This window comes from Anastrepha obliqua, chromosome 6, assembly GCF_027943255.1.
Source record: "Anastrepha obliqua isolate idAnaObli1 chromosome 6, idAnaObli1_1.0, whole genome shotgun sequence".
Lineage (NCBI taxonomy): Eukaryota > Metazoa > Arthropoda > Insecta > Diptera > Tephritidae > Anastrepha > Anastrepha obliqua.
Genome location: NC_072897.1, coordinates 13,737,581 through 13,761,911, shown reverse-complemented (window position 1 = coordinate 13,761,911; position 24,331 = coordinate 13,737,581). Strand labels below are relative to the sequence as shown.

The 24,331-nt window shown below is 38.0% G+C and overlaps 2 pseudogenes; one reads left to right on the top strand and one right to left on the bottom strand.

Moving 5' to 3' along the window:
• Window positions 1–3,185: 3,185 nt before the first annotated feature.
• Window positions 3,186–3,640, bottom strand: LOC129250138 (uncharacterized; annotated as a pseudogene).
• A 7,712-nt stretch (window positions 3,641–11,352) lies between these two features.
• On the top strand, window positions 11,353–23,235 carry LOC129250137 (adapter molecule Crk-like; annotated as a pseudogene).
• Window positions 23,236–24,331: the final 1,096 nt, after the last annotated feature.

Sequence of the window (24,331 nt, the reverse complement as noted above, 5' to 3'; positions counted from 1 at the left end):
GAAAAGACATATGAAAGGAGAATCGACACACACCATCTTTTCGTCGACTTCAAAGCTGCATCCTACAGGACGAAAAATAGTTACCTGCATTTGGTATTCCCGCTAAACTGGTACGGCTATGCAAGCTGACATTGCTCAACACCAGCAGCGCCGTCGGAATTGGGAAGGCCTCCCCGAGCCGTTTGATACAAAACGAGGTTTCAGACAGGGTGACTCGCTATCGTGTGTCTTCGTTAACTTGATGTTGGAGAGCATCGTATGAGCCGCAGAATTTAATCGCTCAGGCACAGTATTTTATAAGAGCGTACAATTGTTGGCGTATGCCGATGATATTGACACGGGCCTTAACAACCGCGCTGTTAGGTCAGCCTTCTCCAAACTAGATAAAGAGGCAAAGCGGATGCGTCTGGTGGTGAGCGAGCACAAAACGAAGTACCTCCTGCCATCAAACAAACAGTTGGCGCCCTCAATGAACAAAACTAACACTCTTCAAGGCTCTCATCATGCCCGTCCTAACGTATGGCGCAGAAGCGTGGACAATGACAACATCCAATGAGGCGATGCTTGGAGTGTTAGAGAAAGATTCTGCGTAAAATTTTTGGACCTTTGCACGTTGGCAACGGTGAATATCGCAGTGGATGGAACGATGAATTGTATGGGCTTTACGAAGACATAGACATAGCGCAGCGAGTATAACTCCAGCGGCTACGTTGGCTAGGTCATGTCGTCCGAATGGATACAAACGCTCCGGCTCCGAAAGTATTCGATGCGGTACCAGCTGGTGGTAGTAGAGGAAGAAGAAGGCCTCCTCTGCGCTGGATATATCAGGTGGAGAAGGACTTGGCTTCACTTGGTGTGTCCGATTGGCGCCGGCTAGGACGAGAAAGAAACGACTGGTGCGGTTTGTTAAACTCGTCCAAAAATCGCGTAAGCGGTTATCGCGCCAATTAGGAAGAAGCATAGGGTAACAACAACACAGCTAGAAAGATTGGTCACATAAAAAGCATTTAAGCTCCGTCACTTCCATAAAGAAGAATGGAAAAATATGTGGAAAATATCAAAGACATTTAAAAGCGAAGTTAAGTATTTCAATAAAGTGTTACAATTAGTTTAACTGACATGCAGCATGGACAGAAAAATAGCGCACTTCCCCACGGTATCATATAATGATGATTAGTTTTACTGGATGACCTAGTAAGAGACTTATTTTTTCACAAATCTGTTTTTATTTAAGATGCTTTCCATTTCAATTCAACCGGGCTATTCGGGTCATGTTCTTCGATTTCGATGTAACTTAAATATGTTGCTCTCTGGTCAAAATAATGAGACACGTATGTTTTTGTTCGCCCGAAAAAAAATTTTTTCAAGAGTTATCGGCAGTTTTGTTTTTCGGCTCAAACTCGATTTTTTTTGAAATATATAAGAAAAAAAATTTTTTAAATGCCCATAACTTAGTCAAAAATGAACCGATATTAATAATTCTGGGTTCAAAATGATCGTGATTAATTACACGAGCGACTTCATGTAGAAACAATTGCAAAAAAGTAGTTGAAAATTTTTTATTTAGGAAAAAAGAAAAAGAATTCAAATTTTTTCGAAATTCAATATTTCAAAAAGCGTATTTTTTTTGTTTTTTATAACTTTTTCCAAATCAAGAGGACACCTCAAACTTCAATTAAGATGAATGCCCAGTAGCTAAAATGAGTTGTTTTTGAGTAATGAGTTTTTGAGTAAAAACCCTGTTTCGCACTTTTTGTTTTTTGCAAAATAAAACATTTTCAACTACTTTTTTGCAATTGTTTCTACATGAAGTCGCTCGTGTAATTAATTACGATCATTTTGAACCCAGAATCATTCAAATCGGCTTATTTTTGACTAAGTTATCAGTAATTAAAAAAAATTGTCTTATATAGATTCTTTCCATTTCAATTCAACGTGTCTCATTATTTTGACCAGAGAGCAACATATTTCAGTTACATCGAAATCGAAGAACATGACCCGAATAGCCCGGTTGAATTGAAATGGAAAACATCTTAAGTAAAATAAAATAAATAATAATTCAATATATACAATTACTAGCATTACCCAGTGGGCTTCGCACCACCATACATAAAATGTTTTTTTTATATCGCAAGAAATTTTTCATATTAAGTTTTCTTTATAGAACTCGTAAAATGTTGAATTTGTGGATTTTTTTCATTCAACATACTTTCTAAAGATGTCACAATAGCCTTTTCTGTACTTTTTTAAAATTTGATTGTGGTGGTCACCTATATACAGGTAAGGTGAAAGAGCTGATAAAAACTTGTAATTAAATTTTGATTCTTTAATTTCCATTTCAATTTTTTACGCTAAATAAATTATGCTAAAATAAATAAAGTTAAAAATGTTTTTCCAGTTCCTCCTGGAGCATTCAATTTTTTATTATATTTTTGGACGAAATTTGGACTTGCAATTCGATAAAAAATTGATTGCTAAAAAGATTTGATTTGTGAACACAATAACGTACAAAATAAAATGAAATAGTTTTTATTTTTATTTCGGAAAAAGAAAAGCAGCGTTTAATTTAATACAATTGTATACACAACATTTTTTGCTTTATTTTGTGGTGCATAAATAAACAGATTTTTTGGCGCTCCAACTCTCGAACATGCAACGTACAGTTGACCGTGGGGAAAGCAAGCTTCGTCTAAATAAACTCCACACACCTGGAGCGCTCCCCAATTGGTGTTTTATCGGCTTTTATTATGATTTTGTGGCCATCGGTGGGCATCAGATCGAGTGCCACTTTGAACAATTTCACCAATTCATTGTGTTGATGGAACATTGTTTGTAATTCATTCACGATTGATCTTCTCGTATTCGTCGAAATTGCACAGCGCTGATCTAATTCACGATTCTCATCACCAATAAAATATATTTGCAAAAATTGATGGTCACCATCTGGGAATGGTAGCAAAGACCCAGCTCTATGGTATATTAGACCTTGAATCTGTAAAGTTCGAGAAATATATGTAGATAACGGATCTGAATTTTTAAAAACATCGAACACTGGGACGGCACATAAATTAAATATGATATTGTGTATTCCAAACGAAGTAATAACCTTAAACGTCGGCATAAATCCATCTCTTATAATATTTGTAGCTCCAAAAGATGTCATTTGAAAGCATGAATTGTATTTTTTAATGTTTAAGAGGAAATGCTTCGACGTTGGTGAATTGCCAAAAACCAATGAATGCAAAGGTTCTGGCGGAAGCTCTAGCACCGGCAATTTGACTTTCCCACCAGCACAGCACATACCAGGCGTTTCGTTTCTGAATTAAATTCTGAATTTTATTGCTGTGCAATGTATACATTCTATATTCATTTGGCCAATGTAGGCATGCATGCTGTAATCAATTGTAGCATCGTAATTGAAAGCCGCGCGTTCCATTTGACGTATATCATTAACGGACGTACGCCCACGACGGTTTCTTGGTGCTTCACTATTAACCGACTGATTTCTCCGTCTGTGTCGTTGTGTTTCCACTTCATTTCGTCGAACACGATCTTCTTCATTTTGTGATCTTCGATTTAACGCTGTAGCATTTGATTGACTTGAACGTCTGCCCATATTTGCTCGTCTTGCACGTGGCATTTTTCAGTACAGTATATTACTAATTGAATGTAAAAGCAAAACATTGAAAATTATTTCAAGTCATTTTGGACGAAAATATATAAAAATATATTAAATTGAAAGTTCAATGTGTATACGTGGTTAAAACAAACACATGGTAACACTCACCAAAAGTATGCCTGTTCGCAATGAGAGCACGATATAAAAGAACTCAAAGCACATAAGAGAACTGTCAACTGAATTCCAACGACAGCAAATTAATATTAACATAATACACTTACAACCACAACAGTACAACAGAAACGCTGATAAGCGGCTGTGTATTTGTTGTTGTTTTTCCCATACAGGCATTTCGTATGAGAGGAAACCATTACTCACATAAAATGTCATAACTCAGGAACGGCTGCACCGATTTCAATCAAACTTCACACAAATCACCTCCTCAAATATAGAAAAGAACTCTAAAATTTTTGTGTCAATCGGTTCGGCGGTTCTTGAGTTATAAGATTACCAAGGAAATGTAACTTCTTTTTATATATATAGATAAGGGGGTTCGAAAAATCAAAAGAGAAATTAGTTATTTTAAGTTGGTTAAATTTGTTTATTTAAATACTTGCCAACGAAGCGACATTGTGTTAATTTTCTTCCTATGTCACTAACACATTCTTAGTTTTTTCGTAAACAAGCCGGCTACGACATCCCATCAACTGATTCTGTCAAATTCGCTGAGAGCCGGCTAAGGGTCTGATATTGGGCACACCATTAAAAATCTTTTCACGATGACTTACATCTACCCAGACAGAATTTCAATGAAAATATAAAGCTATGAAAAAACAAATTTGGTTCTTCAGTTTAGCGTACCCTAGCCCACTAAGGAACACACTTTCAGCAAAATCCACCCATTTCCTTATTTTTGGCCGCTTTTTATATATAGTCGTGTCAGGATACGTCGGGATATAATTAAACACACTTTCAACTAATGCTTAAAATTATACTTTATTGTAAGAAAATAATATGAATATAATAAAAAATACGTTTGAGGAGCGTAGATCTGTTAGCGATCGTCGTGTTCGTCGTTCGTTCGTTTACCGCCGTTGACGATTTTAAAATATCATGACAACAGCTTGTGGTTGCCATACATCGCTGTCGCTTAAGGTTGCCATGTGTTTGCAGTCGGCCACTCCTGAATATACAAACGCTGTTAGTTTTCTTTTTCATCGGTACTTTCGTCACCCTCGCTAAGTTGTTCGTCAAAAGCTGACAGATTACACCTTGGTCGAAGTGTATCGGAAGAAAATATTAATATGTAATGACGTTGTTTGAGTGAGGAATCTGGAAGATCGGTTATGACGTATCAATCACAATCAAGAGTTTTTCTTATGATAAAGGGGCCGTTGTAACGTGGCTCCAACTTTCGTGATTCCCTCGTGCTTGCTGGTTCGTTCACGGCTAAGAACAAATCTCCGACTTTGTATTGAGTTGGTGCGGTATGTTTTGCGTCGAAACGTATTTTGGACTTTTCCCCTTGTCGGTTAACTCGCTCGGCTGCTGCCTGTCGAAGGTCGTTGATATCTATAACATCTTGCGTGTCGCTCTCGTTTAGAATTGTCGTCAGTTTGTTTTTGGTATGGGGTTTTACATATCGTTTGATTACGTGTTGTGTTGAAAACCCATTGAATATCCCGTAGTTTGTCCGTCCCATTTCTTTTCCGCTTCGTCATCGTTCATAGCATACTGAGCAATGTTCGGTTAGTTCGTCGCACGTGGTGTGCGAACTGCGTTTTGAATGTGTTGAATATCGTAATCTTTACAATATTTAGCAAACTTTTTAAATGTAAGCGCTGTTCCACGATCTGTTACAAAACGATGAGGAGCTCCAATGTAGCTTATTACTTCGTCGAGGACTGCTAGCACGTGTTTGGTCACAGTACTCTTAACAGCGCGAATTACTGTAAACTTGGTAAAAGAGTACATCGGCTAAACCAATTGCACTGGCATCAGTATGGATTTCATGTTCTGCTTCCGTGTTATACGGCACCATTACTGGTTGAGATGAGAGAATCTGTAAGCTTGTCGAAAGCTATCTGTTGGTCGTTTGTTCAATCAAATTGGCTGTCTTTTCGTAAAAGTTTTTTTAACGGTTCAGATAAAATAGCACACTCTGGAACAAATCGTCGGAAATAACCGCTTAGTTGGTGTTATAAATTTTTCAACTGCAATCGTTTTTCTTAACCCTGGTTGAATACCACTGGAACCAAGACTATGACCCAAAACTCAGTTTTTGTTTTTAAGAACTCACATTTTTTAATATTAAGCGTTAAATGTAGCTCACGTATTCCTTAAAAAACTTGTTTGATTTTATTAAACATTTCGTCGATTGGGTTGCTCCCTACTAGGATGTCATGCTTCTAGTGTGTCATGTCAGATGATTTAATTCTGTCTTTAATTTTTGTCATGAGCCTTTAAACTACAGCTGGCACGCTTTTAAATCCGAATGGCATGCATTTAAAATTATATGACCCTTCATTAGTAATAAACGCGGTATATTTTTTGACTTTCAGTAGCTATTGGCACCTGGTAATAATTCGCATTTAAGTCAAGTGTTGTGTAATACTTACAATTCGAAATTCCTTGTAGAGTTTCTTCGATATTGGGCATCGGGAAATTTTCTTTTTTCGTATTGGCGTTTATTTTGCGATAGTCAACACACATTCTATCTGTACCGCCTTCCTTTTTTATTAAAGTTATTGGGCTAGTATAAACTGAGCCTTCAATAATACCGTTTTTTAAAAGATCTTTCACTATCAGGTCAGTCCATAAGTTCGTCCGTTTTTTAAAGGTAGTTTTAAAATTAATAAAAAAGATGTTTAAAGTATTTATTAATAAATAATATATTTTCCTTCATTATTTACAATGTCTTTCCAATGTTTAGGCAAATTTTTAATTCACTGCTCAAAAAATTGTTTGTCCTTGGAGCCAAAATATGTTTCGATATCCCTTTTTGTAGCTTCTTTTGAGGAGTAGTTCTTGTTACTCATATGGGATTGAAGTCCACAGAAAAGGTGATAATCACAAAGTGCAATATCCGAAGAGTATGATGGATGCGGCACTAGCTCCCATCAGAGTTCATTCAGCTTGCCTAATGTTTGCCTTGCGGTATTGGGTCTTGCGTTGTCGTGGTGAAACAAAACTTTGGTCAATTTTTTTTAAGTGCCTCATTCAGATTTGATAGCTGATGGGAATAATAATCAGCAGTTATCATATGGTTTGGTTCCAGGAGTTCATAATAAACAATACCGGCCATATCCCACCAAATAGACAGAAGAATCTTCTTGGGGTGAAGGCCATCTTTAGGGGTCGGTTCGGGTGTTTCATCTTTATCTAACCATTGGCGTTTGCGAACAAGTTTATTGCAAAGGACCCATTTTTCATCACCAGTAACGATACGGTTCGAAAAACTTTCATTTTAAAGCCCTTGCGGCATCTGAAAGCACACATTCACTCTCTGCTGAAGGTTTGGTACGGAAAGTCTATGCGAAACCCATTTTCCCAGCTTTGAAACTTTTCTCAACGGAACCAGGTGGCTGTGAACTGTTCCATGCGATGAATTTAACCTCTGAGCTATCATATCGATTGTCAAATTTGGCTCAGCTTCCACGAGTTCGAGTAAGGCGTCGGAGTTAAAGACTTCAGGACGCGCAAGGCATCCTCCACGACCTAGTTACCACTTCGGAATTTTGAAAACCACTTTTGCGCAGTCCTTACACTCACGGTATCCTCTCCGTGAACAGTGTTTATTTCTGCAGCAGCAATTGTTGCATTTGTACCACTTTTGTAAAAAAAAAATACAAAATATGCCTCTTAAGTCATCATCTACCACATAGGCAATTATTTCACGTACCAACTCGTCGATTTCTATTACCAATTTAATTTTTTCATTTGCCACTTGCGTACCGCCACAAATACCATTAATTGATATCACACAATTTTCACGCGTATTTGGTAATTTATTTTGCAACCGATTTACGAATCATGTGACACTGACTACCCGTATCGAGAAATGCAATGAATGTTTGTCCGTTTATTATCACTGATTTCTTAAAATGTTTCTCGAAATCGTTGATTTCCCTTCAAGTTCACTGTTTCTTAAACACAGTCTTTTGTTTCACCGCGGCCATGAACTTTGTTGCAGTCAGCGCAGCGCTGACGTCGTTTTGGCTTTGTACACTGATTTGATATGTCCTACCTCAGAACAATTATAGCAAACAATAGCTCGTTTATTTTCATTCTCATTAGCACTTGGCTTAGCGTTATCTATTTTAGGTTCAAACTTCGGCTTAAGTTCATGTTATGTATTCGCTTTATTGTTGTGTACTCGAGAATTAGAACCATCATTTTAGTTTATTAATTAATAGTCTTCCGCATATGTTTGACCGAATGAAATTTCAAAGCAGCAATTGCCAGTTGCAACTAACGATGTCTAAGTCCTTCTCGCGTATATTTAATAATACCGACGTCACTCAACTCAAATCGTCGACCTAGCAAGGATATGCGAAAACAGTAGTCAGTAACACTCTCATCATTTTGTCTACTGGCATTACAAAATTTTATAGTTTATATCTGCCTCATTCATTTCATAACTGATGCTTTCCATTTCAATTCAACCGGCAAAATTGCCGATAAATCTGGAAAACAATTTTTTTCGGGCAAACAAAAAAATACGTATCTCATTATTTTGACCACAGAGCGACATATTTGATTTACTTCGGAATCGAAGAACATGTTATTCGGGACATGTTTTGTTGCTTCCGTGGTCAAAATAATGAGATACGTATTTTTTTGTTCGCCCGAAAAATGTTTTTTGTAAGATTTATCCTCAATTTTGCTTTTCGGCTCAAAATCGATTTTTTTAATTATATAAGAAATTTTAACTTAGTCAAAAATGAACCGATTTTAATGATTCTGGGTTCAAAATGACCGTCATTACTAGCACAAGCGACTTCATGTACAAACAATATCAAAAAAGTAGTTGAACATTTTTTTCTTTGCAAAAAAAAGTGCGAAATTTTTTCGAAATTCAATATTTCAAAAAGTGTATTTTTTTTTAACTTTTTCCAAATCAAGAGAACACCTCATATATCAATTCAGCTGAACGCCCAGTAGCTAAACTCAGTTGTCTTTGAGTAATGAATTTTTGAGTAAAGACCTGTTTCACACTTTTTGTTTTTTGCAAAATAAAAAAATTTCAACTACTTTTTTGCTATTATTTGTATTGTACATAAAGTCGCTCGTGCAAGTAATGACGATCATTTTAAGCCCAGAATCATTAAAATCGGTGCATTTTTGACTAAGTTATGAGCAATTAAAAAGAAAATTTCTTATATGTATAATTAAAAAAATCGATTTTGAGCCGAAAAGCAAACTTGCCGATAAATCTTGAAAAAAATTTTTTTTCGGGCGAACAAAAAAATACGTGTCTCATTATTTTGCCCAGAGATCAACATATTTGAGTTACATCGAAATCAAAGAACAAGTCCCGAATAGCCCGGTTGAATTGAAATGGAAAGCATCAACTGAATTCTTGTTTCAAACTTATCGCGAACTCATTCCAATTAGCAAACAACACTGGCGACGAGTCTAGCCACATCTTTGCTACACCACACATTTTTCGTCCCAATCGTAAGCACTTAACGAATTGATTACACGATTTATAAAATGCTCAACCGTAACCGAATTTTCTGCATATAGATTAAAATCAGGAAGAGTCTCGGCAATATCTTTCACTGAAGCCGCTCGTGTTCGTCCTTGTACATATGTTCGTTCGCTGCAACACGGTGAATCAGCAGTTGGTAATTGTTGCGTTGTCGGTGGCATTTGTTGAATCGGAGTTTGCATAGCTGTCCGTTGCGATTGTACAATGGGCTCCTGCACTGCTGTAATTTCGTTCATCACTGTATTCATCATAGCTCTCAGTTGGTTTAACTGATCTTGGATGGAATCGTCTTCATGCTCGTCAATTTCGACTTCGTCTTTCCCAAATAATTCACTCAGCTTTAAAACAAGTTCTGATTTTGACCCTGTTGTGGGCAAGTTATTTTGGCGTAAACTAATTTTTATTTTCTCGAGTTTTGAGTTTTTTACTCTATTAGCCATTTTGAACCGTTTACCTTTTCCGTATATTATCGTTCTGTTCACAACATTATTTCAATGCATGTACGATTTCACCGAATCATATATCAAATTTTACTAATTATTAAAAACCTTTCTTTTAAAACTGTCAGGATACGTCGAGATAAAAATAAACACACTTTCAACTAATGCTCAAAATTATATATTACTATATTGTAAGAAAATAATATGAATGTAATAAAAAATACGTTTGAGGGTCGTAGATCTGTTAGTGACTGTCGTGTTCGTCGTTCGTTCGTTTACAGCCGTTGACGATTTTAAAATATCATGATAACAGCTTGTGGTTGCCATATATCGCAGTCATTTACGGTTGCGATGTGTCTACAGACTTGGTACTGTGAGCCGTTTACTCTTTCTTCTAACTTACATATGTGCCGTAATGATGTGCTTATCTCTTTCTTTTAGTACTTTTTACTAACAAGAGACGCACAACATTTTTCAGTGCCAGTACACCAGATACCCCTTGGGGGAACCTGTTATCCCTATAGGGCGCGTCCCAAGGTGGTGGATAGGGGAACATCTCCCAGATATGGAAGGTAGGGGAGTAGGTCTCCTGCGAGCCACACAAGTCGAAGACGTAAACTTCGTTAAAAAAACTCCCTCAACCCAGGGTATAACGCAACCCGTGCCTATTGGGGGGATTTGGCAGCCGAGGGATAAAATTAGGCTGTCTCTTAACGGAGCCCTCCTGACATCAGGCCGCCTCAGGTTGTAATGGTGGCCTTACCATGGTATGGGGCGCTGCCATGGCGGACCATTTATTTCTCCTATATCCTCATTGGTCACCGCACATGGCGACAGTGCAGCCCTCTGGAAGGGCAGGTGACCGTAAGAAACAGATAAATGAACAAATCACAATAAAACAAAAATTCGGATAACGCTACCAAACGGACAGACAAGCCGACGGAAAACGGACGGACACAAAGACAAAACGAATGGACAGTCGGACAGACAAGAGAAGGAACCCAATGACAAAACGGACATACAAACGGACGGACACAATCAAGCTGAGGAAGTTCCGAACTCCTTCAGAGGACGAGCTCTCGGCTTCTAGTCAAGAGACAGTTGATGACAAAGCTGTGAGCCACAGCACGCCATCAACTATAAATCAACCTGCCAAGAGGCAAAGGGTCAATACCCTAAAAAAGGTCCTTCTAGGTACAAGATTTACCAGAGGCCTCTGGCTATTCTAGGCAGAATAAGCAAAAATGAGGCCGAAGGTAAAACTCATCCCAAAGATGCGGCCGATAAGGCAATGTGCCAAAAGGTGGTCGCTGAGTACTTGGCGTTCCCGCACACCCGGAAGGCAGAAGCCGTAAAACGAACGCAATCGTTCGCAGGACGAGGGCGGTAAAACTGCGAAAAAACATAAGACGTCGCATACTGCTTTGGCGCCCAAACGCGCCAATCGCGCGTTTAACGAGGTGGCACGGGATCACCTGTAAACGGTGTTAGTGGATGAGTTAAGGAACCGCAGTGAACCTGCGTTGGAAAGGTGGTCCGAAATTGAGGCACGGCTGTCTCGTATTGTCGTTGATCCCGTCATGGCAAGCCCGGATGGACAAGTGCCAGGCTATGATTCAATGGAGGTGCTTCGTGGATACAGGGTGATCAAACGCGACGATCAGTTCCCTGTTGATTTCCTTCGCAACGCTATTAGTAAAATTCTGAGCCATTGGGAAGGTTTGAGGCTCAAACTAATCCCAGCCAGTGAGATCCCACGACGACCAAGGGCTCGTATCTGGATACCGAACATGGAGTTCGAGGCTAAGCAGTTAATACCATATCTACAAGCACTCAACCGCACTGTTCCAATGGATGACTGGAGCATCATCAAAGCGGAGGCTCCGATAAAGAACAGTGTGTCCTTCCTTCTCCAAATCTCGGGGGAGAGTATTGAGCCACTGGGAAAAGTGGAAAACGAACTTCGGTTATTCTGTTCTGCAAATCCGGAGGACGAGCACGATGAGGTTGACGACGCTAATTAGTGGCTCATGTGCATGCAACTGAAAGAGGCCTCGTCTACCAAAAACGACGGCGCTAATGAGCCGCATACGGGTATGCAACTTGACATCACTACTTGAGTCCCTATATGAATTTATCATTAATACTAGCCTAACAGTATGTAAAAGGAGTAATACCCCGATTTTCACCTTTCCAAGCACGGAAAGCTTTAGAGGATGGGCGGAAGTAATAGATATAACATTACTGTCTGAAAACTCATCAGTGAGGGTAGAAAATTGGAGGGTCTCAAGCAAAAAGTCTTTTTCGGACCAGAGCTGGATCCTCTATCACCTGGATCTTAAGGTAGATCCACCCTTACTATTTCGAAACCCACTTAGAACAAATTGGAAACGGTTCAAAAATGTAGTAGGGAGCAGGATAGGAAGGATTCCGATCCATCAAATCACTCTCATAGAAAACATGTGACCCTACTACAACATTGGAAGAAACATTGAGTAGGGCCTGCAAAAGGTCGTGTCTAATTAATTATAGCAAAAAATCATCTCCTCCTTGGTGGAGTAATGAGCTCCCAAAATTAAGGGAAGAAGCCACATCAAATTTCAATCTCAGCTACTCAACAGGTAATTGGCAGTTGTATAGAGAAAGTCGGACACAATACAAGAAGGCAATCAGGGCCGCCAAGAAAGAGAGCTGGAGAGATTTCTGTTCTTCTATCGAATCTAACAGAGATTCTGCGAGACTGAGACGTATTTTGTCCAAAGATCATTCAATGGTTTCTTGCGTCAAGTGACCAACTTGGACTTCTACGGCAGTAGAAACTATAGAACTTCTTTTAAATACTCATTTTCCGGGATGGACGCTACCCATCACAGTCATGTTTGGGAGAATCCGGCGGAGCCGGTATGACCCACAGCATCTTGTCGATGTAATAGTTACGAAAGAAAAGGTTGCATGGGCAAGCAAGTCATTCTCACCTTTCAAATCTCCAGGCCCCGATGGGATCTTTCATAAGATGTTACAGGAAACTCTTGATAGTATTCTACCATGGCTAATGGAAATTTTCAAAGCCTGTCTAAACCTAGTTTATATTCCAAACAGCTGGAAACTTGTTAGAGTCGTCTTTATACCAAAAGCAGGTGGAAGAGGCCATGAATCAGCGAAGGACTTTAGGCCAATCAGTCTGTCGTCCTTCATTGTAAAAACTTTTGAACGGCTTTTAGATATGCACATTAGAAGTTCGCTGGAGAGTTCTAGTGTATCAATAGCACAACATGCTTACCTCAAAGGCAAATCGACGGAGACAGCGCTTCACGAGGTAATCCGAACAATAGAGGGGTCTCTAGTAAACAAACCGTACACCATGGCAGTTTTTCCAGACATAGAAGGCGCATTTAATAACATAAGCACTGATGCTATACAAAGGGCGTTAATAGACTTAGGGGTGGAAAATTGTACCAGCAATTGTATCATCTCTATGCTAGAAACCAGGATCAGCAAAGCTAACATGGGTAATATAACTAAGAGAGTCCATAGGGGTACTGCACACGGGGGAGTATTATCTCCACTTCTTTGGTTATGTGTGATTAACAAAATCTTAATAAAACTTAAGAGAGGTGAGGTAAAAGCGGTGGCATACGCTGATGATGTGGTGCTAATGGCGTCAGGACTGTATCCTAATACGATCAGTGGGATCATTCAAAGGGCATTAGGTGACCTTAATTCTTGGGCAACAGGGTGTGGCCTAAGTAGAAACCCGCGTAAAACAAAACTCATGCTCTTTACCTTCAGATATAAGGTACCAATCTTTACCCTACCAAATATTAACGGACAAACCCTGTCACTCCACTCAGTGCTAAGTACTTAGGGGTAAGTTTGGACTCCAAACTTAGCTGGAAATTAAACGTCGAAGAACGGGTAAGGAAAGCAGAAATTGCTTTATATGCCCGCAAACGTATGCTTGGAAGCAGATGGGGTCTTCAACCTAAGCAGACATTGTGGTTGTATAAGGCGGTTATACGACCAATTTTATCGTACGGTTCGGTAGTTTGGTGGAAAGCTCTAGCGAGAGATTATAGCACCAAATTACTCGGTAGAATACAAAGATCAGCCTGTGCAATAACGGTCGGTGCAATCAGATCATGTCCTCGGGAGGCTCTCAAAGAAAGAAAGAAAAAAAATTATGGTCATATCAGTCTACTATTGCGACAAACTCAGTTAACCTCGGTGAGGACTGACTACATCATCAATAGGAATTTTGCCACTCTCTTTCCATCTAAGGAGGAATGGAATAAGGGATTCTCTCTAAACAACTTCGACACTACAGTCTGGTATATACTCTCATACTTTTAAAATTGAAAAATCTGTGCGTCTCCCAAATGCCTGCAGTGTCTTCCAGGCGGAAGTACTGGCAATTGGGGAAGCATGTAGGCTACTAATCGCAGAGTTCCCTTTTAAGAGCAATATCGCTATTCTTTCGGATAGCCAAGCTTCAATCCAAGCACAATTTCCCTAAAATACCTTCGAATCGCGGATTGTAGATGGAGAGACCAGACGAAATGCAAAATCAGGAGAACGTTGTGGCCCACCTACATCCTCAAACAATCGTCAGTATTGTTAAACATGAACCGACGGGATGCCTGGAGATTAACGGCAGGGCTGGAATTTAGAACAATGTATATTTGAGAGTTTCTGGCAAACTGTAATGTTTTTTTAATGAAGCTTGGTGGAGATGTTAGTGAGGTGTTAAGGAATATTCTTTATTACTTTAAATTATTCGGGAAATAATAATTTTTTAATTATTTGCATTCAAAATGCCCTCGGGAATTTCACTATAATTTGCCACATTACACTCTATATTTTTTAACATTTCACTAAAATTCACCAAATATACACTCACACGCGTGTTTTTACTGATTTGTATGCTAATATTCTAATTATTTCTATTAAAATTAAATGCAAATTCATTTGCCCATGCAATCACTTTCCAATTTTAAACGCGAATAAGAAGAAGATTGGAATGACAACAGTATGGTGTTGCCGGATGCCTGCAAATGAAAACAAAAATTAAGTACTTGAGTTTAGTGTTAATGATGGGGATGGGGGTTACTGTGCCTCCTTACTACATACACGCATATGACGTTTTAATTTTGGGTTCAATGGTTTTAACACGGAAAGGAGTTTTACGCAAAAATACTGTGGATTGCGTAGCCGGAGTTGGACTGATGAGGGTTATTTTTTTGAAGCGCAGCCGAAGGCCGCCCACGCAAAAATGAGTTCTACGCAAAAATACTGTGGATTGCGTAGCCGGAGTTGGACTGATGAGGGTTATTGTTTTGAAGCGCGGCCGAAGGCCGCCCACGCGAAAACGAGTTCTACGCAAAAATGCTGTGGATTGCGTAGCCGGAGTTGGACTGATGAGGGTTATTTTTTTGAAGCGCAGCCGAAGGCCGCCCACTCGAAAGGAATTCTATGCAAAAATTCTACAAATTTACAAAAACCCTTCTAGTCGACGCTCTTGTAAAATGCAAAAGAACCTGCGTATGTATACCGTTTGTTTAACTGTTATTTTCCAATGTTATACAGTTATAAACCGTAATTTTGGCTTTTAATTACTTTATTAATATCATTGTTTTTAAGTTTAAATGAGTTGTATGTTTTTATTTTCAAAAATATTTCTCAACTTTAAATTACAGCAAAAAATACTACAGTTTTACAATGAACCTTCTACTGAACATCCCTGCGTGCGAACTTCGTTTTCATTTCAGGTGTATGGCAACCCCAACTTTTCACTAAATTAGAGAACTTTAACATTAAATTACTTAAAAACTATAAGCCTCCGGCGGGTTCTGTTTTCAGTTTTAAGATGGGGATACACCCCTCTATCACCAACTTTTAACCGTTTTTTTTCAAAGCGCTATACATTATACTAAAGTTTTCCCAACGGCAGTTATCTCTGGCTTTTTTTCTGTCGTAGAACAAGCAGCCAAAATGGGCACCTCTCACAACACATACTGTCACAGTTATAAACAACCGGAGAAAAAATTAGACAATTTTCAATTTCCTCTGTGAATGCCCTACCCTATGGAGGGACAGAATGTTAACCCTGGGCCGACCGCTGTTCGAGAATCTCGAGCAACTGTCTGGCCTAGACGTCAACACCTAATAAGGTTCTTAAACCGCACAGACTGGATATAGTCATGCCGTAAATAACTGGTAAACAAGTTGGTAACGAGGATGTGGCAACAAAATGGTGCCGAAGCGCTAGTTGGATTCTGGAAGAATCACCACAAAAACCAATCAACCAACCAACACCAGACACGTCACATATCAAATAATTTCATTGAAGATTTTGTTTATGTTATTACTTACTCAAAACCGTAAAACCCAACCTTTCTGATTTTCTCCAACTTTTAGCCAAGGGTGATAGGTTACCAGGTTTGGCCAACTGCTACGGTGAAAAACAAAATGTATGTAGTGAGTAATTCCGCCTGCCACGTCACCGGAGACTCGTCAGTAGAACTTCGCTCGCTCTTTTTACACGTATTCACACACTCTTCCAATCATTCGTTCTTCAGGTGGCAACGAAGTAAAGATTTTTTTCATATATCACCAACACAATTCCCGTTTCTTCGTAATAAAGCCGTTATCATGACCCCTGTTACGTCAGTCAATCAGTTGATTCTATTAAATTCGGTGAGAACTGGTCTGATCTTGCCCACAACTCTGACTTCTTTTGACCATGCAATTAGCGTATCCTCATTGTGCTAATCTCAATCTCACCGCCGCCAACCGATAGCACGTTTATTCTGCGCTATTTACCTTTCATTCCAATTGGCGCTTACTACCTTTGGGTGTTTTCGCCGAGTTCCTCCTATTTGCAGTGTGCGTCTTCATGTTTTCCACAATAGGAGATACCTTCAGTTTTATGCCTCCTTCGAACGGCAGATGGTTTTTATGAGGAGCTCTTTCATGACAAAAATAAACCGGCATGACAAAAGGAAAAAAAAATGTTGATTGAACTGGAAGATATTGAATATTGAAACAATTTTCTAATGAATGTCTAAATAATTGTCTTAAACTTAAACAAATTCTTACAACTAAAACTACTCTATATTGTAAGTATTAGGATGCGACCGAAGTGTTAATAAACGTGAACGTGGTGTGTTTCTAGTACGTGATAGTAACTCCATCGCAGGTGATTATGTGTTATGTGTAAGGTGCGTGCTTTATTATTACTTTAGTTCTTTGTTATGAAAATATGTGTATACCCTACAACAGTTTAGATTTCAGTTGCATCTACATTTTCGCGCTTTCGATAATACATATAGATAAAATCGGTATATAATTCTGATTTTCAGAAACCGGAAAACATATTAAATTTATGAATTAAGATATTAGAAATATAATCTTGCTTGTTAGATCAATAACTGTATTAAATTTGAGTATGATCTCAAATTTTTTTAAATCTATTTCTCTATTGCGATCTGTTATTTGAACATTAAGCAATTTACAATATTTAAGAGAGTAAAACATTTATGGAATACACCCAGTGGTGCAACCATTTACTAATTTTAAGATACATAATAGTTTGGCCAATTTACATATTATCATATAATGTCTTTTGTAGATTTTCTCTTAAGTATGGTGAAGGTTATGGGATTTGCAATTATTTCTGTGACAAGAGTCGTTGAGTATGATTGGATTCGTGTATTGTGTGATGTGGCATATTTTCGTATGGCTTTGGTTATTGTGAGTACTTTAAAATCACGACGAATTTGTGCAATTGTGCATTAAGGGGCGTCTGAGCTCATTCTAAGGAATCTTTGAAGTATTTCGATGTTGGAGTTAGCTGCAGTGCCCCAAAGTTGATTGTCATATGTCCATATCGGTTTCGATGTAGTAACCAATATACGCTTCTGAGTTTTATTCCTAGAGCCTTCCGTTTGGTGAAAATAAGGGTTTTCCATGTAAGTTTACTATCAGGATGCATGCCGAGATATTTTGTGACGTTAGTTTCGGGGATAATTGTGTTATTGAGTTTAACGGGTGGGCAAGGTCATTGATTCAGTGTTAAAGTGACTTGGAAAGATTTTGTCTCATTTGTCTTAAAGAACCACTCTTTCAACCAGTGAATTAATGATTTGGGATTATATTTCGGTTTTCAATTACAGACATCATTATTTTGAGAAAAAGGGCAATAGGCTGATGGGCCGATATGATTCGGCTTGTTACAGTACTTCCATTATGAGGTCGTATTGAAGGTTCTTTATCACTTCTTTAACCTATTTTTTTTTATGGGTGTGTGGGCGTGTGCTCTAGGGTATTTTTTACTTTTTGAGCAGAGCTTAGAGAGGGTTCAATTTCCTGGGGGTAGAATAATCGGGTTAAGTGACGAGCAAATTTGTTAGTTTCCATTTTAATGGATGATCGTGCTAAAGTTGGCCTTTTTAAATTTTTGGTGGGAGTAGTCAGTATCCAGGGTTGCATCAACTTTGCTGAGATAGTTCTGGAGCTGAGAGTTGGGGGCCTTTTTTAAGGAGTTCTTTGAGTTCTTGAGTAAGTAAGTTAAGTGTTTCTTTGTCCTCAGGGTGTCTGCTTCTTTTCCATATTTCTCTTGCTTGTCGTCTTTCTTTTAATTTTTTTTTTACTTCAAGTAATATCTGTGTGTGGTGTTGCTTGTTGAGACATGGTGTGGAGTTCCATGCTGTATGTGGGACACATTTATTGATATGCTCGACAGCATTTATAATGCATTCATTGCTCTTGAGTAGGTATTTTAAGCTAATGGGAGACGTAATAAAGTTTCGGAAAAACATCCAGTCGGTTTAAGAATACTATTGTGGAGACAACAGTGGGTAAGTGATTCAGCTGAATCTTTATTTAATGTGACAAATACGGGAAAGTGATCGGAGGATAGTTCATAACGTGAGCTGCAGGTTATTTCACTAGCTGGAATACCTTTCGAAGGTCGATTAGATCTGGTATTTTATTACTGTCAGTGGGCCATACGTTGCAGAGCCTGAGGAAGTTGTGGTGAGGTTCAATTTTGTGATGGCTGCAAATAGTTGACGACCTTTTTAGGTAGAGAGACGGGATCCCCAATGGGTGTGTTTGGCATTATAGTCTCCTCCTGCTAGAAACCAGTTTCCAAGGGTTTTAAAGATTTTTTCTTTTGTACTCCTCTGATTTGATAGCATGTTTGAGTGGGCTATACACTGACGATATTGTGATAGAGCCATTCGAGCTCTCCACAAATATATATGTGGCTTGAATAGCTTCTGTGAAAAAAGAGTTAATGCTGTAATGCTTCATATTACTTTTTATGATAATAGCAAAGCCGGCATGTGCTATTTTTATCGGGGTGCATTATATATATATTATTACTTGTAATTTGGGATTTGAAAATAGCTTCTATCGGTAAATTGAGTTTCAGAGATCAGGAGAATATCTATATCGTGTGAGTGCAGAGTTTTTACTTCCAATATATGTTCTGTTAGGCAATTGGCATTCCAGAAAATGGATTTATGAAAAATTATTATTTTTTAATGAAGGGTACAACGGCTTTCCAACATTGTATAGTATTTTACCAACTTATGTTTGAACTTGTGGTTTTATTATTTCTAGAGAAGACACCAAGGTTAGCAACTATATTATAAACAAGGTAAAACAACAGGATCAAATTTTCTATGGATTAGATGATCAGCTATTCGAAAATTAATCAATATTTTTAACTTTTAATACACTGCATTACTTTGACACGACGCCACTTCGACGTCCTGCTTCAAAGAAGCCGGGAAAATTATTGGCAAATTCGATTTTGACGGCAGTGTATGCAGAAACATTTGTTTAACATGGATTTCTTATTTATTCAAATTATAGAACATATCTTATTTTTAATTAGGATCAAGACAATCTACCATTCAGAGGTGGCGAGATTTTGACTGTTATTCGTAAAGACGAGGATCAGTGGTGGAGAGCAAAAAATCAGCAAGGGAAAATTGGTTAAATACTTGTACCTTATGTTCAAAGAGTGAGTTTGGCTAATTTTTATACAAATATACCTTATACCTACGAATGAACTCTACTTTAATACCATATGCTACACATGTCACATATGTAAATATGTTTCTTGATTTACTTCTTTATATTAAATTAGTGCGAGGAAAATACAGATGATAATTGCATTCATCGACCCCTGTCGAGTATAAATAACTGTGATAACACTTTGGGGCATAGTAATAGTCTTCGTTCTCCACGAATGTCAGCTGCAAAAGTGATGCAACAGAATCTTCAATTACTGCGAATTTCCACTATTAAGCAAATCTTTTCTTAAAAAAAAAAACAACCTACATGTATGTATTTTACAATTAACACTAATAGTTACTTGATTTTACATAATCTCTTTTGATAAATTTTAAAGCGAAAGCTACCAGCCTATGCTCGAGTGAAACAGGCACGTGTACCCAACGCTTACGACCAGGGTTAGGATTTAAAGGCAGCAAACATTTGAAAATAGGCAAAATGAGTTTTCAAAAAAGGCAAAAAAAGGCATTTATTTTTGAATTTTTTAAATATGTGCACACTTTTACGTACTGTTAAATATATTTAAAAATTATATACAGAGGTTGACTACGATTTTTCGCCCTTGCTATCATAGTAGCACAGTGCCACTAAGTGCATTTTAAAATTTTCGGGTAATAACCTTATGCGATTATCACGAAGCATTGATTTGAATGAACTAAAGCTCCTCTCGACATCCACAGAGACTAATGGTGCCCAATTCAAAAGCTCCACCTCGTTTGTGATTATATTTTCTGGCCATGCTACCGACTTTTCACCATTCAGAATCCCGGCAATTTTTTTTATCACTTGCAGACCTTGATTCGCTTGAAATACCATGTTAAATTTTTCCAATATTGTTGTAGCTACTGGCCCTCTGGCCTGTTTTAAATTGTTTTCTATATTCTGCAGTGCATCCAATACAATATTTATTGGCTCGCCTAAATATTAATTATTAAATTAATATACCAATATTAGTATATACTCGTACTAGCCTAATCCACTACAAATTCGTAGACCGTGCATTTTTCAACTCAATATTTATTAGTGTCGTTTTCACCATCTTCAGTTAACGCTAACTGGCACCTTATCTGACAGATCACCGAACGATTTTTGCCAAATATATTGCCAGTTAGAGTTAACTGAAGATAGTGAAAACGGTCGTTATGTAATTTCGTTTTAATTTCAATATTAAAAGTAGGAAATCGGTATAAATCTACGTTCTAAAATCAACTTTTAAGTCATTTAAAATCGTCCTGAAATAAAAATGTGTTCTGCACTTGAAAATATTGAAATTAAAACGATTTTATATAAATAGTCCGTAAGACAATGCATAAGGGAACAAGTTAATAGCGGATTGAACTAGTATACAAAAGTATGTACATATGTTTTGGTGTAAAAGTAACCTCTTTTCTGAAGAATTTTGAATGAATTTCTCTCGCCTACTATAAACCCAAAGTTAGCCTGAATATAAGCCAAGTCCTCTCGAATTCCCTTGTTTGCAAACAATTTCTTTGCAAAAATAACGCAAGCCGCATCATCCTTGAGACCATCAACAATATCTTTGATTCCGTTAAAATTTTTTGCATAATATGATACTGCCTCCAACCAAGTTCCCCAGCATGTCAAGACTTTTAAAAATGCCAAATTTTTCAATCATTTATACATACATGGATTTAAAAAAAAAAAGTTTACTGGTTGAGGTGGTAGAGGTAGATCTGGTTGCTTTTCTTGAAAGAATCGAATACTTCTTGGACTTTTTGAAAATATTTTCTTCATATTTGCAAGTAAGGAATCAACTTCTGCATACTGGCTTCGCAGTTTTTCACATACCCTGTGAACTCCGTGCGCAACACATGTAATATGAATCGTTCGTGGATAAATAACTGAATCCCAACAACGCTTTTTTTCATATATGGTGCAGCGTCTGTAACAAATATCAGTACTTTATCCCGTTTTACTTCTTCTGGCCATAGAATTTTTAAGGCATCATCAAAGAGTTAACCAATTTCCGAAGCGTTTACCTTTTGTGTTACTTCCGATGTTAGAAGAAAGCCTCGGCCACCTTGACGTAAAGGACCGACAATGACATTGCAAATGAATCTGCCTATTTTGTCCGTAGTCTCATCAATTGACACAAAAATGCTGCTGTTTCCAATATGCGACCGTATTTCTTCCAGAACATTTTAATAAATTTCTTTTAAATAGTGCTTCCGCATAGTTGATTGATCAGGAACTTTTTTCTGGACATATTTTTCCATAAACGAACTGAACTCTTTATGATTGGCTTTTATTAAAGGTATATCGCAGGCGGCCGCCGTAGCCGATTACCATTCGGAATTCACAGAGAGGTCGTTGGTTCGAATCTCGGTGAAAGCAAAATTAATAAAAACATTTTTCTAATAGCGGTCGCCCCTCGGCAGGCAATGGCAAACCTCCGAGTGTATTTCTGCCACGAAAAAGCTCCTCACAAAAATATCTGCCGTTCGGAGCCGGCTTGAAACTGTGGATCCCTCCATTTGTGGAACAACATCAAGACGCACAAATAGCAGGAGGAGCTCGGCCAAACACCTAACAGAAGTGTACGCGCCAATTATTGATGTGGCATTATTTAAAAATGAAGTTATAGGTTGTGCCTTCGGAGCCAGTTTCAGTGTCGCCACTTTTTTGTGTTTTTCCGTTTGAAGATGTTGTTGAATATGATGTTTTTTGTCGTGATTTACTTTTATTCCACAGCATGAACAAATGGGAATCTTTCCGTCAGTCGAAAGTATGTCTTCCCCAAATTCCTTTATATAGCCGCGGATTTTCACGGAATTATAAGAATGTGCCTTAGGCATTTTAAATTATCGCAAATATTTAACTCACAAAGAAAATTAACGTACGGATTTGAAAATGCCAAGTTTTATCTACCAAAAAAACAGAAGCTCATCATATCGCAAGCTGAAGAAGAAATAGAAATCAGCTGATGAGTAGAGAACAGTGTTGTAAAACAAAAAAGCTGTGCCAAATCCAAGGTACTTTGTCAGGCTTTAAATACAAAGAGGTAAAGCACCTAGAAAAGGCGGAAAAAGGCGATAAAATCAAAAAGGCGCAAAAAAGGCAAAATAAAAATTTATATCTTGTATAAAAAAGATGTGAAATGCGTAATTCTTGATTTCGTTAACAGATAGGATCACGCAGACAAAAAAGGCAAATGCCTTAAAATCCCTGCTTATGACAAAACGGCATTAAAACTGGATATTGACGACGTAATTAAAGTAACCAAAACGAACATAAATGGTGAATGGGAGGGGGAGCTAAAAGGCGAAAAGAGAAATTTTCCATTCACATATGTTGAATTCATTGATGATTGCGATCCACCACATAGTGCCGAAGGTAAAACGACGGAGGCGCAAATATGATTTGACATGATTATTTTTGAATAAATATTAAAACGATACCAAAAATTTCAATATGGAACGTATTCTTACCAAAGGATTCATCTAATTACAATAAAAAACTATTATAAATAAGTATAAAAACACTAATACAACATTTTATTGCTGCATTATATCACAGGATGAGATTAGAGTAGGAAATACGTGTCGACGACGAATTCAAAAGAATTATGGAGTTGACACTTAGGTTCATATTTGTATAGGTATACCTACATACACTTAAATATTAATATTAAATGATATTAGGCGGCCGCCGAAGCCGAATGGGTTGGTGCGTGATTACCATTCGGAATTCACAGAGAGAACGTCGGTTCGAATCTCGGTGAAACACCAAAATTAAGAAAAACATTTTTCTAAAAGCGGTCGCCCCTCGGCAGGCAATGGCAAACCTCCGAGTGTATTTCTGCCATGAAAAAGCTCCTCACAAAAATATCTGCCGTTCGGAGTCGGCTTGAAACTGTAGGTCCCTCCATTTATGGAACAACATCAAGACGTACACCACAAATAGGAGGAGGAGCTCGGCCAAACACCCAAAAAGGGTGTACGCGTCATTTATATATATATATATAGATGCTGTTGGAGGTCTCATAATGGTATCAAAACGGCGCTTTAGTGCTACTTGAGGAGTGCCAGATCGGCACTTCAACCATTTCACCTACCTACCTACCTTTATTGGAATGCTGCTTCCATCAAACTCAGAAATAATTTTTGCAAAGCTTTCTGCACTTATTTTTGTTTTTCTATTATGCTGCTCTTCGATTTCAATTTTTCTATGTAGTCAGTAGCCGCACTATTTCCATTATCTGTATATTTTCTTCGTTCGGCAAATTTTGGTGTGCTCCCTTTACTGTTTCGCTGTGTACTTCTTTCATGTCCTGCTTCTCTTTTTTGATCTTCTGTTTCTCCTCTACGTGCTGTAGAGAACGTTAATGTATAGAAAAGTCTCAATGACAGGAACGTATGGAATTTTGAGTGGTACTCGTTTCGCGAAGACTAATCACCACAGACGCATTTTTCACCAAAAGTTAACAGTAAGGGACTGTATTATGTAAATTTAACC